Below are 14,643 nucleotides of genomic sequence, written 5' to 3' on the forward strand. Positions count from 1 at the left end.
CATTGTTCTAAAGCCTGTCCTAGGAAAATCGACTTTAATCTATCTAGATGATATAATTATAACGAGTAGTACGTTGGAACAACATATTAAAGATCTAGAAGAAGTTTTTAAATTATTAAAAGAGGCCGGTCTTACAATTAACGCCTCAAAATGCAAGTTCGCAACTAAAGAACTTAAATATCTGGGTTATAAAATTTCGCAAAAGGGGATAGAAACTCAAGATTCAAAAATAAAAGCAATCAAGAATTTCCCACCTCCCAACACCGCCAAGAAACTTTCTTCTTTCCTTGGGTTATGTTCTTATTATCGGTCATTCATAAAAGATTTTGCTAATATTGTTGAACCCTTGTTAGTAATTAAAAGAAAGAAAAGTAAATTCACGTGGACAGCAGAAGCAAATACCGCTTTCGAAAGGTTAAAAGAAGCGCTTACCAATGCCCCTGTTTTGAAATTCCTGGAGGGGGACGAAAACCTGGAAATTGCAGCAGATGCGTCGGACTATGCTGTGGGTGCGGTTCTTATGCAAAATAGCCATCCTTTGGCATTTTTTAGTAAAACGTTGAATCATACACAAAGGAATTATACAGCTACGGAGAGAGAAGAATTAATGGCTGTACACAAATTTCGAGTTTATTTCGGCAAAGCGCCAGTAACAGTCTTTACGGATCATGCGGCTGTTGGTAGACTTTACTCGGGGAAAAACCTAACGCCCAGGTTAATAAGATGGGCTTTAAAACTCCAAGAATATAATCTCATAATCAAATATAAACCGGGTAAGGAAAACAATGTAGCTGACGCACTTTCTCGTATAAAACTGGACGATGAAGGCAATGAACTTAAATGCGCTGTGTTGACTTCAAAAATCTTAGATTCTAGAAATACAATTATTCCTGAATTGAAAGCTGATCCTGAATTTGGAAGTATCTATGCATATTTGAAAGACCCCGAAAGCTTTGAGCACACAGATATCGATGCGATAAGAAATAGAGCAGAAAACTATGAAATAATAGATAATTTATTATTTTATACGAAAACAACAAACGAAAATCTCGAGTACGAACCAGTCATCCCAGCCTCGCTTCGATTAAGCATTTTGAAGGAATTACCCGACGCGAAAATAGCGGGTCATTTAGGGGTCAGAAAGACTTTAAAAAGGGTACGCGAGGCGGTATATTTCCCGCAATTATACAAAATAGTAACTGCGTATGTCAGGTCCTGCAATCAATGTCAGTTAATAAATGATATTAATTACAGCCCGGCCGGGTACTTAAATAGCATTCGCGCTACATTTCCGAATGAAATTTTAGGCATAGATCTTCTTGGTCCTTTCCCCCCAGAGTGAGTTAAATAAAAATCGTTTTCTTTTAGTAATTGTAGATCATTTTTCAAAACGGACAGAAATTGTTCCACTTAAACGCGCGTCAGCCAAAACAGTCGCAGATGCATTCTTACACAGATACATTTTAAAATACGGTGGACCGATAAAAGTCATTACCGATAATGGTAAACAATTCGTTAGTCAAATATTTGAAAACATATGCACTGGACTTGGCATACGCCATATCAAAATGGTTCCGTATAGACCACAGGCAAACACAGCAGAAAGAGTTAATAAAAACATTGTAAAAATAATTCGAAGTTATGTTAGCATACATCACAAGCGCTGGGATGGCTACATAAATGAGTTAGCTTATGCTTTAAGAACGGCAAATCACGATACTACGGGAAAAAACCCAGCAGAATTATTTTTAGGACGGAAGTTAATTACGCCATTAGATAAATTATTCTTTGTGCAACAAAGAGAGCAAGAATTTAAACAGAAAGACGTGCAAACACTTATTGACCAGGCGGTTAAAAGCTCGGATACTGCAAGAAATAGACAAAAGTTATATTATGATAGAAAACCCCGTGAAGCAGATTTTAAAGTTGGAGATAAAGTGTTGAAGCGGAAATTTTCTTTATCAAGTGCCCCAGACAATATTACTGCAAAGTTAGCTCCAAAATTTGAAGGCCCCTATGTAATTCAGGAAATCAAGGGAGACCTATTGTACCTTAAGAACGAGAGAGGGCAAATCTGTAAAGCAAGTCTCGACCAGGTGAAAAAATATTATAATCAAAATGATTTTGAAGTCCTTAAAAGTTTCTTGCAGGACTCAAGCGTAAAAGAAGTAGAAGGTCCAGAAGTAACGTCACCCGTTCCACCACCCAAGAAGCAGAGAACTGAAGAGAAACCCAGCCCTTCTACAACCCATGCGAAAAGAAGACCGAATACCGAAAAGAAGAAATGAAAACTTTCAGACTCCAGCATTTAAGAAATACAAGAAAGCAAAGCCGCCACGTAAAGAAACCTTGGTAAAGAGGAAAACATCACTTACAACGTATCGCAGTAGAAATTCTACATCTAGGAGAACGCTTCCAGGGCCAGAGAATCAGGTGCAAACAAGGCCACCGTTCCCGAGAACAAAAAGACAGCAGGAGGAACGAAAAGACAACCACCAACAGAAGAAATTCAAGCATGATTCCAGACCGGAGGACGCCAAGACCAGCCGTCCAGGCGAAAAATGGAAAAGACAGCAACCCGACGACTACCACTCCAAGAGGCCAGCATGCAGAGGGCGAAAAAGAAAAAGTAACGTGGACGACACTCAGAGGACACTAAGGAGAAGACTGACGTCGATGAAACCTATAAGGTGGGAGCAGTTTTGCCAGAAGATGATGTCGAAGTTCCAATCATCGAAAAACTCAAAGATAAGTTAAAATCTTCTATATTTTTTTTTTCTTTTGCTCCGAAATGTTATACGAAGTTCTATGTTTTGACGGAAGTCAATGTGTCTCGGTTGAGACTTAGTTTTGTTTTACTTTATTTAGCTAAGGCAAAAGTATTATTTTCTTTAAGTATAAAATCTAAGAACAAGCAGTTTTTGTTAGTCGAAGGACTAATTCTGTTATGTTAAAGCCAAAATTTGGCCGAAGATAAAAATAACTTCGTATTCTTGTATTAATAAGAACTTTAGTTTCAGTGCCGCCAGCTTGGCGAAGAATGAGTAAAGTAAAAATTTATTTTTCTCTTATTCATTTTATGGTAAATTGTAAAAATCATATGTATTAAAATTTTGTAAATATACGTAAATACTTGAAAGTTATGTAAATGTAGAATTTAGTCTAGAAGCATAAAATTTTAGATGCTAAAAGTAAATGCTCAAAAGCAATGAATTCAGATTTAAGTATTAAACTGTAGATAAAATCATGCTTTAGAGCGAAAGCCTGCATGTCTAAAGATTAATGAGGGGGAATTTAGAATGAATGTGTTTTGTAGGGTTCTCCACCTACACTTGAATTTTAAGAATGTTAAAGTAGCTCATCGAGTTGTAGAATGTCGAGTAAGGTGTGTCTATTTGGTCGTTGAATTCTAACAAATCATTGGGTTAGGGGAAGTGTTGCAATACTAAAACACGAATATTCCCGTTTGACACCACACATGGTGGAGAGCTAGGGTAAAGTTAAATTCATGTTTGAATACTTGAATGAATGTGAATTAAGCAGTAACCGAGAAAGATAAATCGTTCAAAAACAAAAACTTATTCAGTGTCAAGAAAGTGTAAATTATAATGTATTTAGAAAGATACTGATACTTATTCCTTCCAGATGATGGAAGGAAGAGAACAGATTGATTGCTGAAGTCCAGGAAAGGTTGCTGTAAGAAGAGAGAATTAAATAAGTATCTACAGAAATTTATTCTACCTTTTGTGAGATAACAGATTTTTTATATGTAAACGAGGCTCTTAAAATTTAGTTCAGTATTGTGGAAACTTTTCAACAGGTCGTTTCTAGGACCTGCTTCCAAGTTTACCAAATTCTGGCAGCGGCAAATGTAGTGTTTATATTTATTTTAACTAACATTTATTTTAAGTTTAAACTATCTTTCCTGTCAAGCCTTACTTTCTCCTGGAATTGCCAATGCCAGAGTATGTAAATTTTAGTAGAACGCGCAAGGATTCAAATTGTCAGCGGAAGTAATCTCAGTTAAATAGAAGGGAAACAAGTTCGAAAGTGTGCTTTCTTGCTTCACGAGTGTGGAGGTGGCTAGTTAGAAATCGAAGAACCACGCGTTTCGGCCTGTGTGCTTGCCTCGGCAGATTGTTAATATTTTAACGTAATATTCAGAAGTTTGCTGAATTGTCAGCGGTATCTTAGAACGTGGTGAAGTTAGTTACGTTTAGAGAGCCTCGTAGTTAGTCACTTGTTATTATTCTCTTTTTAGTTTCTTATTTCTATTTTACCGCCGGGTCGGCGTAGTTTGTGAGCGTCAAGAGCACGCATTTGTAATTTCTAAAGTTGAATAAAAAGGGATTTAAGCCCTTCTCAAGACTTTGTCTACTTTCCAGTTCTCAGCAGTCACCACTATTGTTGCGTGCAGGTTGGAAGCGCGCAACATTACAATGCAAACAAACAAAAAATTAATATCTCGTGTGCGAATGAATTTCAATAAGGAGCATAATTTTCCTTGACCGAAAGCAATGTCACACATATACGAGGCATAGAATCAATGAGGTTATTAATGAGGGATTAGGATATTCTCTAGAACTCCTGCAGAAGAAAGCTTTCAAACTGATCTATCTTTTCTGGGGGTTGACCAGCTTTTCTCTCTAGAATGTCCTAAACCTATTCTGTTGGGTTCATATGAGAGGAGCTTACTGGCCAATCCATTCTAAGGATTCCTTCGTCGAAATGGAAATGTTCACTAGCTGAACACCCTGTGGCCTGGCTTTATCATCCATGAGAATGAAATCATCATCGATTGCTGCAACATAAAGAACTACAATAGATCTGAGATATTCATCTCTATATCGTCGAGCCGTTAGTGCTCCATTCCTAATAATGTGCAGATCAATGCGGCTATTGACAGAAATACCAGCCTAGACCGTCATTTCACCTCCGCCAGATTGGACACTCTCCAAATGGAGGAGTATTCCGTGTATCAGGTTCTCTCCAGATGAAAATTTGTTGTCAGGTTATACATTAAGGTGGGATTCGTCGGTGATTAAGACACTGCTCCTCTCATCTTGTCGTCATCTGAGATGCTCCTATACCCCCCCCCTTCTGAAGGCAACACGGTTTCATGTATTAAAGAAACACAAAACATAGGTCTGCGAACAAACAAACCCACATGGTGGAGCAGGTTTCAAACAGTTTGAGTCGAAACTCTGAGACCAGTAACCCTCTTAAGTTGCTGCTGCAAGAAAGTGGCGTTGATAGTGTGATAGTTTCTGGCCGTTAGTGTTAAATACCAATTCCCATTTTGTTTTGTTGCAGGCGTACGACCTTTTCGCGATCTTCATCAAATATTTCCAGTTTCGAAACACCAATTCCATAGTCTGGAAACGACAGTTTGAGAAACTTCTAACGCTTTCGCAACATTGGATCATATTTAAACCCGCCTCTAAACGAAAGATAGCTCTCTAAGTCACCGATTCAGCTAAATCTTAACTGTTTCAATCTCCTCCTATAGAAAGAATGCTACAAGTCACTTTTCACTGCTTATATAAAAAGCAAAATTTTTGAAGTCACAGATAAAATTTGCATATTCTCAACTTTGTAAACGTTATTATTTTCTTTTTTAATCTCTTCTGTTTCATTTTCGTTAAAAAAGTTGCTGATTATATTGTTATTTCATACAGAACTCACCATATCTTCTAATGTTTTGAGCTATGTGTTCACTGAGCCTTTGCATTGAAAAAATGAGTAATGTTTTGTGAATCCACGCTATTGACATACCTAAGCCATATTAAGGGTATTTACTGCTGTGCACAATAAATGTGTTGTTCTAAAATAGGTAACTACACTCATGTCCATAAATTAAGGCTAATGCAAAATCAGGCAAAGGAAGAGTTAGAAGCAAAACAAATTTGACTTATTTGTAAAGCTTATTTATTAAACAAAAGGTAAAGAGCAAAAAAAGATGCTACATGTTTGATATTATTAAAAAAATTAGCGATTTTTTCTCCCTGGAGCAAATTACAAAAAAAAACCTATTTAAAAAACAATATTACATGGTTGGTATGATTTTTAATACATTGTATGTCTCCCAGACGATGCAATACAGTCCATACAACGCCTAGGCATGCTGAGTATCAAATTATCGATCTGATCTTGGGGGATATTACACCACTCAAAACGCAATGCTCTCCGAAGTTCCGGTAGACATGTAGGAGGAGGTTGACGGTCTGCAACTCGTCGGCCAAGCATGTCCCACACGTGCTGTACTAGATTCAAGTCCGTTGAGAATGCTGGCCAGTCCATACGGGTGATATCCTCCGAATGAAGGCATTCGCTTACGATGTTTGCACGGTGAGGACGGGCGTTGTCATCCATAAACACAAATTGTTCGCTCATGGCGCCCCGAAACAAACGTACATGTTGTTCCAGAATGACGTCCCGATAGATTTGGCTTGTCATGGTTCCAATTTGAACATGCAGGTCAGTTCTGGAACCCAGAATAATTCCACCCCAAACGAGCACTCCTGCACCACCGTAACGGTGTCGTTCAATGATGTTTTCTTGGTGGTAACGGGTACCTGGAACTCTCCATATGAACGTCCGGCGAGAATTAGACTGCAAGCTAAACCTGGACTCGTCGGAAAACATCACACAAGCCCACTGTTGCGGTGTCCACAATGCATGCTCTCTACTCCAGGCTAACCGCAGGCGACAGTGAGTTGCATTAAGTGGAACGCATCTGACAGGTCTACGAGCATATAGACCAATCTGCCCTAAGCATCTGTACACGGTCTGCCTTGAAATTGTCGTACCAGTGGCTGAAGAGAGCTGAAGAGACAGGTGTGAGGCTGTGCTCCGCCTGTTTCTTTTGGCAGTAACTGCCAAATACCGGTCCTCATTCGGCGTTGTAACTCTGGGGCGACCTGTACTGTAACGTCTACTCACATTACCATCATCCTGGACTCGTTGCCTGGTGATGACACTCTGTGCAATTCCAAGTTCGTCTGATACTTCCAGTTGCGTACGCCCACATTCCAGACGGCCGATAATTCTACCACGTAAAAAATCATCCAAATGCGTCCTTTGTGTCATAACTATTCGGTTATTGCACTGAAATGCTTATAAAGCGCCTGCGAACAATTTTACTTCTTTGCCTGTATTCCTTATAAATCACTCTCTTACACTCTCGTCATTGTGACGTACGATCGGTGTCATTGGTTACTTCCTGAAATTTGCATATGATTCTTGAAGATGTGTGTAGTGATTTTACAGGTGATATATTTATTTTAGAGTTCGATTTCCGCGTGACTCCGAATTATCCTTAATTTATGGACATGAGTGTAAAATACTGCACCCTGTGTTTGGCAACAATTATCTGGACTGATATAAAGATATATATATACTAACGAAAAGGTTACAAACTGCACAGAACAAGTGAAATGCATCTTCGCTGGATGATTAGACTCGTTACTGTTGATCAGATGACATTGCTCTCAATCGATTTTTAGTGCAGAGTGTGGTCTTATTTATGATATCAATAAACAAATATCTTCTTTAACGCATTCAGCTCACCTTAGACCCCCCCAAAAAAACTCAGAATAGCATGACTGATTAGAAACTATACGTTGTCCTCGACCAAAGGTCCTATTTTACAAAAAATAGAAGTTCTGAAAATTTCAGAAATGATTTTCAATAATTTTATAACGCGTACACAGATAACGAAATTTTTATTTTCACTTATATCTACGGTCACACATATTTGATCTCTACTCATTAGTTACTATATTTTGCTCTTTTATAGCTTGAAAAAGGTGCATTGTCTTCATGTAACATGTAAAATCCTGATTTCGACTGATAATATATTTATAAATCTATATCATAAATTTTTATTACCACCTATAATGTATCCACATACGCCTACGGGCCTATATATTTGGATTTTATGCACTAGCAGTTATATATTACTCTTTTATAGCTTGGAGGAGATATTTTGTCTTCATTTATCATGCAAAATCTTGTTCTGACAAAATAAAAACTGTAGACATAATTAAATCCCTGAAATTGATAAACGAATAAAATTGAGAGGCAAAGTATTGCCGAAATATAAGATCTTTATTTTATCTTTCACGTATCCTTAAGCATAGATGATCCTCAGAATTCTGCCTTTCGAAAAGCATAAGATGTTTCATTTGCGAAAATATTTGTTTCGTTCCATCTTTAACGCTTATATAGCTGCGTTATCTTAAGTAGTAAATAATAATGTATTGTAGCATTTTAATTTCTAAGCACGAAAGTTCTTTTTCAATGAATATAAATAGGAGCATTTATTCTTCAATTTTTTTCATCACCAATATTTTCAGGACAGCAATTTTGTGAATACTGAACGGGGTCGCTAGAATTTTTAGCAATGATAGGCTGGCACGCAATGTCACATCACACGACCCACACGTGACAATAAATGACATATCGACCTACTTAATTGAGGCAAATAAAGTGAATAATTTCTTGCGATAATGAGGTGGCACATTTAGGCAGCGAAAGTAGTGATACCTCCCCAGGCTCTAACCTTTTAATTTGCGAAAACTATTTAGAGGCCATGGAAAAGCAATAGGAAATTTGTCGGCCTTTGTGAACAGAGTGGGACCGAGAGGATATATAATGGTAATTGATTACGTAATCTTGACGCAACGAGATCAGTAACAGTCGTAACTGCAGCTTAAGATTTAATTTCTTTTATGGGGTAAGCTCTTAACTTCTAGAGGAAGAAAGAAGGGATTTTTACGAGAATGTATCAAGATTCTTCAACAAAGATATTAAGAAAACAGAAGAGTTGTTTATAGAGCTTTTACAAGCTCTGTCCTGTTACAACCTCCCCGAGATCAACTATGGACTCGGAAGTTTATTGCCTCATATTAAATGAGAAATGACTGCGTATGCATGAAATGCTTTTTGATTCTCCATAGCTAAAAAATATTTCCGATTTATTTTTCAGTTTGATGGTAGCATTTTTTCGATAACGGGATTGTTTCTGAAACTTTTAGTAGTTTTTCAAACCGTATATTATTCCTGAATGAGAAAAAATCAGTTTTTAGATGCATTTTATGCTGCCAAGACTATCGACTGTTATCAAAATTGAATAAACAGTAGTTTTTTAATAATAATCTGTTTAGATGTTGAAAGATAATATATATTTCGATTATTTTCAAATACTTTGAATAATCCAATATTAAAATTTTATTTTAAAATTTCACTTTAGAAATTTTAGATGTCTTCTGGCATGTATAAGATTACATTTATTTTCGTACGAACTAAAGAGATTAACTAGACCCACCAGAGGCCGATTGGTAAAGTCCTAAACACTGGTAGTTGGGTCCGAGGTTCGAATGCCGCTAACGGATTGTCTGCATGGTCATTTTCGTGGTTTTCCCTATGTGTAATGTGTATATTAAACAGTTTCTTTTAGAAAGTCCTCCGCGAAGGCATCCCTTTCCTCAAGTAGCCATCGAGTGCTTTAATGAAAGAAAAAAAAAAAAAAAAAAAGAAGAAATTAACAGTTAAAAGAACTAAATCGAAGATATTTGTAAAGAAACGTGAAAACCCAACTACGCCTTCACTGAGACTCGAATCGTGGATCTCCCAACTGTTAAGTGGACATCTTACCATCTGCACAACGACAGTACGCACGGGGGAATGCAATAACTGCCTGTATATAAATTTTATTAAAATTTTTTTTAGTTAGAGAGTTTGTAATCCTACTTCATCTCATGAGTACCAAATACTAATTTAGTTGTGTTTTCTGAATAATGAAATATATAATTGCATAAGAAATTATTGCATTTTTCTTTGTGTACTCTTTTGATGCAAGTAATAACACGTCCAATTTACAACTATCTCCTATAGACGAAGATGGCAGTTGCTTCAATCCGTCCTACAACATTTCTGGAAAAGGTGGTCAAGAGAATACCTTTCACAACTGCAACACGGTCCTAAGTGGCAAAGACAAAGAGACTTTCAGATCAACTATCTTGTTTTACTGAAAGGAGAAAACACCGCTGTTGTGACGTATGGGAAAAGTCATTAGACTCCATCCTGGAAGTGACAGTACACGGAGTGACGAACTGTACACAGAGAATTCAAGAGACCTATCGTTAAGCTTTGTCCTTTAATAAACCATGAAACAAACTCTTAAGTGTAATACAACATATTAATTGTTATAGACTCTTGACTATGATTTTGATTAACAGTTTCAAAAATGTTTGCATTCTCTTATGTTTAAAATTGTAATTAATTGAAACTGTGTTTCAATGGTGAGTGGAATGTTTAGGCCACATTTTCAAAACTAGATGGCAACTACAAGCAGATGCAAATTAACTTACTCCAGCTATATCGCGAGAGCAGAAAAAGATCGTTTGTTGCCTTGGTGATCGTGCGTTGTCTTAATGATCTTCTTTTAGTTTTCACTTTTCTTTCATTATTCAATAAATATATTTTCATTAAAACAGTCCACTTGACTTTTACTTATTTACATACGTTCTACATTATTTATAATAATTAGCTTAATTAATTTATAATAATTAGCTATTATTATTAATAATTGTATAAATCATAATTATTGTATGAATCGTACTTTTTAAATGAATCCTCTTCCAAAGAGCTATCGATTAGTAGCAAAAGGTAAGCTTCATTAAAGTAAAAGCTATATTATTTGTTTTTAGTATTGTGCAAACCTGCTTGCATGAAAATGGCACCAATATGTGCTTCAGTTTATAGTAGATATGGCATCTCTTTTTATCCTGCCAGTTAAATGGCAGCTAAAAAGTAGATCTTTTAAGACGGAAAGAACAGATGTATGGAAGTTTTTAAGAGATATGCAAGAATGATTTCAAATTCATCTTCAACAAACATTATTTCATTCCAAGGAGTTATTTGCGGTAACAGAAGTGCCAACATATCATAGTAAATGCATTACTTTTTATGCTGCTTTTGCCTTTGTTGTTAAAACAATCCTCATGCAATCAAGCATAATACTGCATTCTACTGAAATTCGAATATTCAGGGACTGTCATTTGTTTTAAAAATAACTAACTTTATATATGGAACTACATCTGCTAAGAAGCATTAAATTCAGCAAATCGTTTTCTTCTAGGAACCAAAGGCGGCGTTCTACTTATCAGCTGGTTATGAGACAGCATCCAAGAAAGAATAGCTCGCAAGAATTTATGGCATGCAACATCTGCTAGCCTAAAGTTCAAGCGTCAAGTATATTTTGGCGTTACGCCACCAATGCTTTCGATTGTCATGTTAACCCAGAATAAAATAGCCTTCTTCATTTTTTTTCAAGGGTTACGTTCTTATTGCATAACTTCGTGGACTATATTTGGGATCAGTGCTTCTCACTTTCCTGTTATGGACTTGACTGAAGGGTTAGGGAAAACTGCTGAATGAAAGATTCGACACATCCTAAGCAGTCAAATAGCGATGCTCGTAGAACTGATAAGAATAGCATAGGATATATACCTTCTTAGAGTTGGCATGGCAACGGTAATAGGAATAAATACAAAATACCGAATCAGAGCTTCATGGAATACTTCTGTCCTTCATGGATGGTTGTCAGTCATATAACATACCATAGAGCTAAGACTTGATTATTTTTGGTGTACTGTGCAACTTACTTACATATTAATGAAAAAGTCTGCACTTTTTTTTTTATTTCTTTAAAAGATTTTTCTTAAGCAGTTGTATAGTACATTAAGTACATTTTTTCATCTGACTGACAGCAGAAAAAAATAAATCCGGATTTAACAACAGAAAAAAACAATAAATAAATTCATTATCTGAAAATGCATTTATTATTTTATTTCATTGTTTAATAGAATTTTTATTGTTTGTTTTGAATTTTCAAATTTTGAATTAATTTTAAGTATACGGTGAAATAACACAAACTGTTAAATTTATCCCAAAGCACTACGCATTTATTTTATAAAGTCAAACACATGTAAAATCTTCGGAAAGAGCACAGTGGTGACGTAAAGAGCACATGTTATCTCCAACCCATTTAATTTGTTTGGAGTTATAAGCTACAAAGCTAGATATAATGTAATTAATTCTTGTTGGGTTTGCTGCGTTAATCATGAGGCCGCTTTTTATCGGCCAGAAGAGTTGCAGCACACTCGTATATTACACTACATTACATTACATAATGTAATTCTGCTATAACTATTTGCATAATTCAGAATATTTTGAACAAAATATTTGTAAATCATTTTTAAATTCACCAAAAAGAAATTGTGTAATGCTTTTCAATGAGCTCCGCAAGTTCTTACTGTAGCTGTCTTCGAGTACTTTACTGTAGCTGAACTTAATCAGAAAAATTTTTCATTTTTTTCCCATAAAATTTCATCGGAACATCCATTATTGCACATTTTAATGGCTAAGTTCCGCTACAGATGACCCTAAAAAGTAAAGCATATTGCTTGTTTAGATAGATCAAAGATTGTAATCTGCTTTCTGGATTATTACACATGGTTGATTGCTCCCTATATTTGTATCATTCAGATATAAATTTCACTCTTACTATACATCAAATTTAAATTTTAATATCGCAAGAGGGGTTACTTTAGATAAGTGAATTTTTTTTTAATTTCGATGAATTTTGAATGGTACATATGAACTAATGATTTCTTTGCATATTGTTGGATATAGTTTAAAATACGAGTAGTTCAAAGGTTAATTATGAATGTACTGTAGTTTTAAAGCTTAAAGAATTTTTTTCTTGTTTTTGTCCTATTAGTTCCGTTCCTTTTCAAAATTCTTTCATACGTATCGCTATTCAATGCGTCTGCAATCTGTTAATTGTGAAAAGACTAAAGTTTTTTTAAAAAGGTAAAAGACCAGTTTTTGCGCTAAAAAAATATAACTGTATGGTCTTTATGAGAAGATATGATATATTATGATTTCTTATAACGATGTTATTATATTTTAATTTATATCTCGCTGGGCATGAAAAATAGTTAATATAAGAATTAAAAAGGTAAGAATGATACTAAATATTTTTTGCCAGTATGATTTGCACTCCTTCCTCGTTAATTTCTCTAAAAGGGGTTTTATTGCATCGCATGGTGGTTACGCCCTCGGAAATTTCCTGCGCAGAGGAAATATCATCATCATAGCAATTAGAAAAGATTGTATTAGAATGCAAGAACAACGGATGTATAACGCAGTCCTAATTCTCTGAGATAACCTGAACTAAAAAGTAATTGAATAACATGGAACTACCACAAATCGATTATTAAAATAAAGCAGCTAAATAAAACACAACATTTCACCACAATCTTGCGCAGAATCTGACAGATGTATGTATACTGTATGCATAAATTAGTATATAATTTTATCTTTTTATCCATTCAGTAAGAATAGTGTTTCATAGGAAAACAAGCATAGGACCACTGAAGCGCAACGCGCTGCATAAAAATAGTAGTAGGAAAAAAGCATATTGTGATGGATGTTAAAAAAATTACAATATGTTATAATATGTATTCATTGAGTTTTTCTGATATATCGTATAATGCCGGATGATCAATGGTCGGAAAATCGGGATTGTATTGTATTTTTTGCTCTACCTTCCTCGTTATCAATTTTCGTTTTAGTAGGAATGATGTAGTACATAAAGCAATAGACATAAAATTAGATTGATATTCTCCAACTTCTTTAAATAAGGTCATATAATTTAGATGTAAAGTTGGACCTATGTTTTCTTAACTCTTTCTTAAGACTTGTCATTTTTCGTATAGAATTAAAACTATATTCAATTAACTCCTTCTCACGCTCAAGCAAAGACTTCTAGTTTAGATGAAAGTAGGCAAAAATTTTGTGGAAACAAACTGATACCAAATGAAATTTGAAAGTCTCTTTATTAACTTAAGACATAGCTTAAATCTTTTTCTCAAATTTTCTCATCAGCAAACCAGGGTTTTAGGCACTGCCTAAATGTCGTCCAGACGGTATAGTGGATAGAACCAGGGCTAAAGAAAAACAAGGGCTAGGTCATCCGTTTGAGGGGGAACGATGCCGACAGGAACCCAGTTGGGGAGCAATGTGACGTCACTGGGTTCGTCGCCTTGTCTACTGACCAGAGCTTCACAGTGCGAAAGCTTAAATCTTTACTTCTTATTTCTTTGAAAGAGGTTTCTTTGACATGAAAATTATAGCTGAGGATATTTTTAAAATGAATTAGTGTTTGTAATGGGAAATTATTTAAAAAAAAATGGAGCCCTGTGCCGTTGCTACCTGCGGTAATGCGTACCATAATACGAAACAAACAAACGGGATATTTCAACAATTTCCGTACTGAAACCTTCAGTAGACGAAAGAATGGCAGCATAGCAAGCATACGTTTTTCTGTTTTTATTATTATTATTATTATTATTATTATTATTTTAAGCCCAAAGGGCTATTAATTTCGTTTTGGCATTCTGCGTTGAATCACTATAAACGCGGTATCACTTTTCAAATTATTGCCAGCAAATGTTAGAGCCCTGCATTATATTTAAAGAAATTAAATAATGAAGAATTTGCATAAATGTATGTATGTTTCTCACATTGTGATAAAATGACATCACATTTTGAATAACGTAATCCTCCACCGAA

The 14,643-nt window shown here is 35.5% G+C and overlaps 1 long non-coding RNA gene across 3 annotated transcripts in view; it reads left to right on the forward strand.

The window, feature by feature from the left end:
- The window catches only part of LOC146996814 (uncharacterized), a 970,208-nt gene extending 957,649 nt beyond the window's left edge, over positions 1–12,559 (forward strand). For all 3 annotated transcript variants that reach the window (XR_015041688.1, XR_015041691.1, XR_015041686.1), the window contains one exon: positions 9,898–12,559. This is a non-coding gene — a long non-coding RNA (uncharacterized LOC146996814). The remainder of the gene's footprint in view (positions 1–9,897) is intronic.
- Positions 12,560–14,643: the final 2,084 nt, after the last annotated feature.

Source organism: Stegodyphus dumicola, chromosome 6, assembly GCF_044657685.1.
Source record: "Stegodyphus dumicola isolate Sdum_Otavi_A_Nest chromosome 6, ASM4465768v1".
NCBI classification, from domain to species: Eukaryota; Metazoa; Arthropoda; class Arachnida; order Araneae; family Eresidae; genus Stegodyphus; species Stegodyphus dumicola.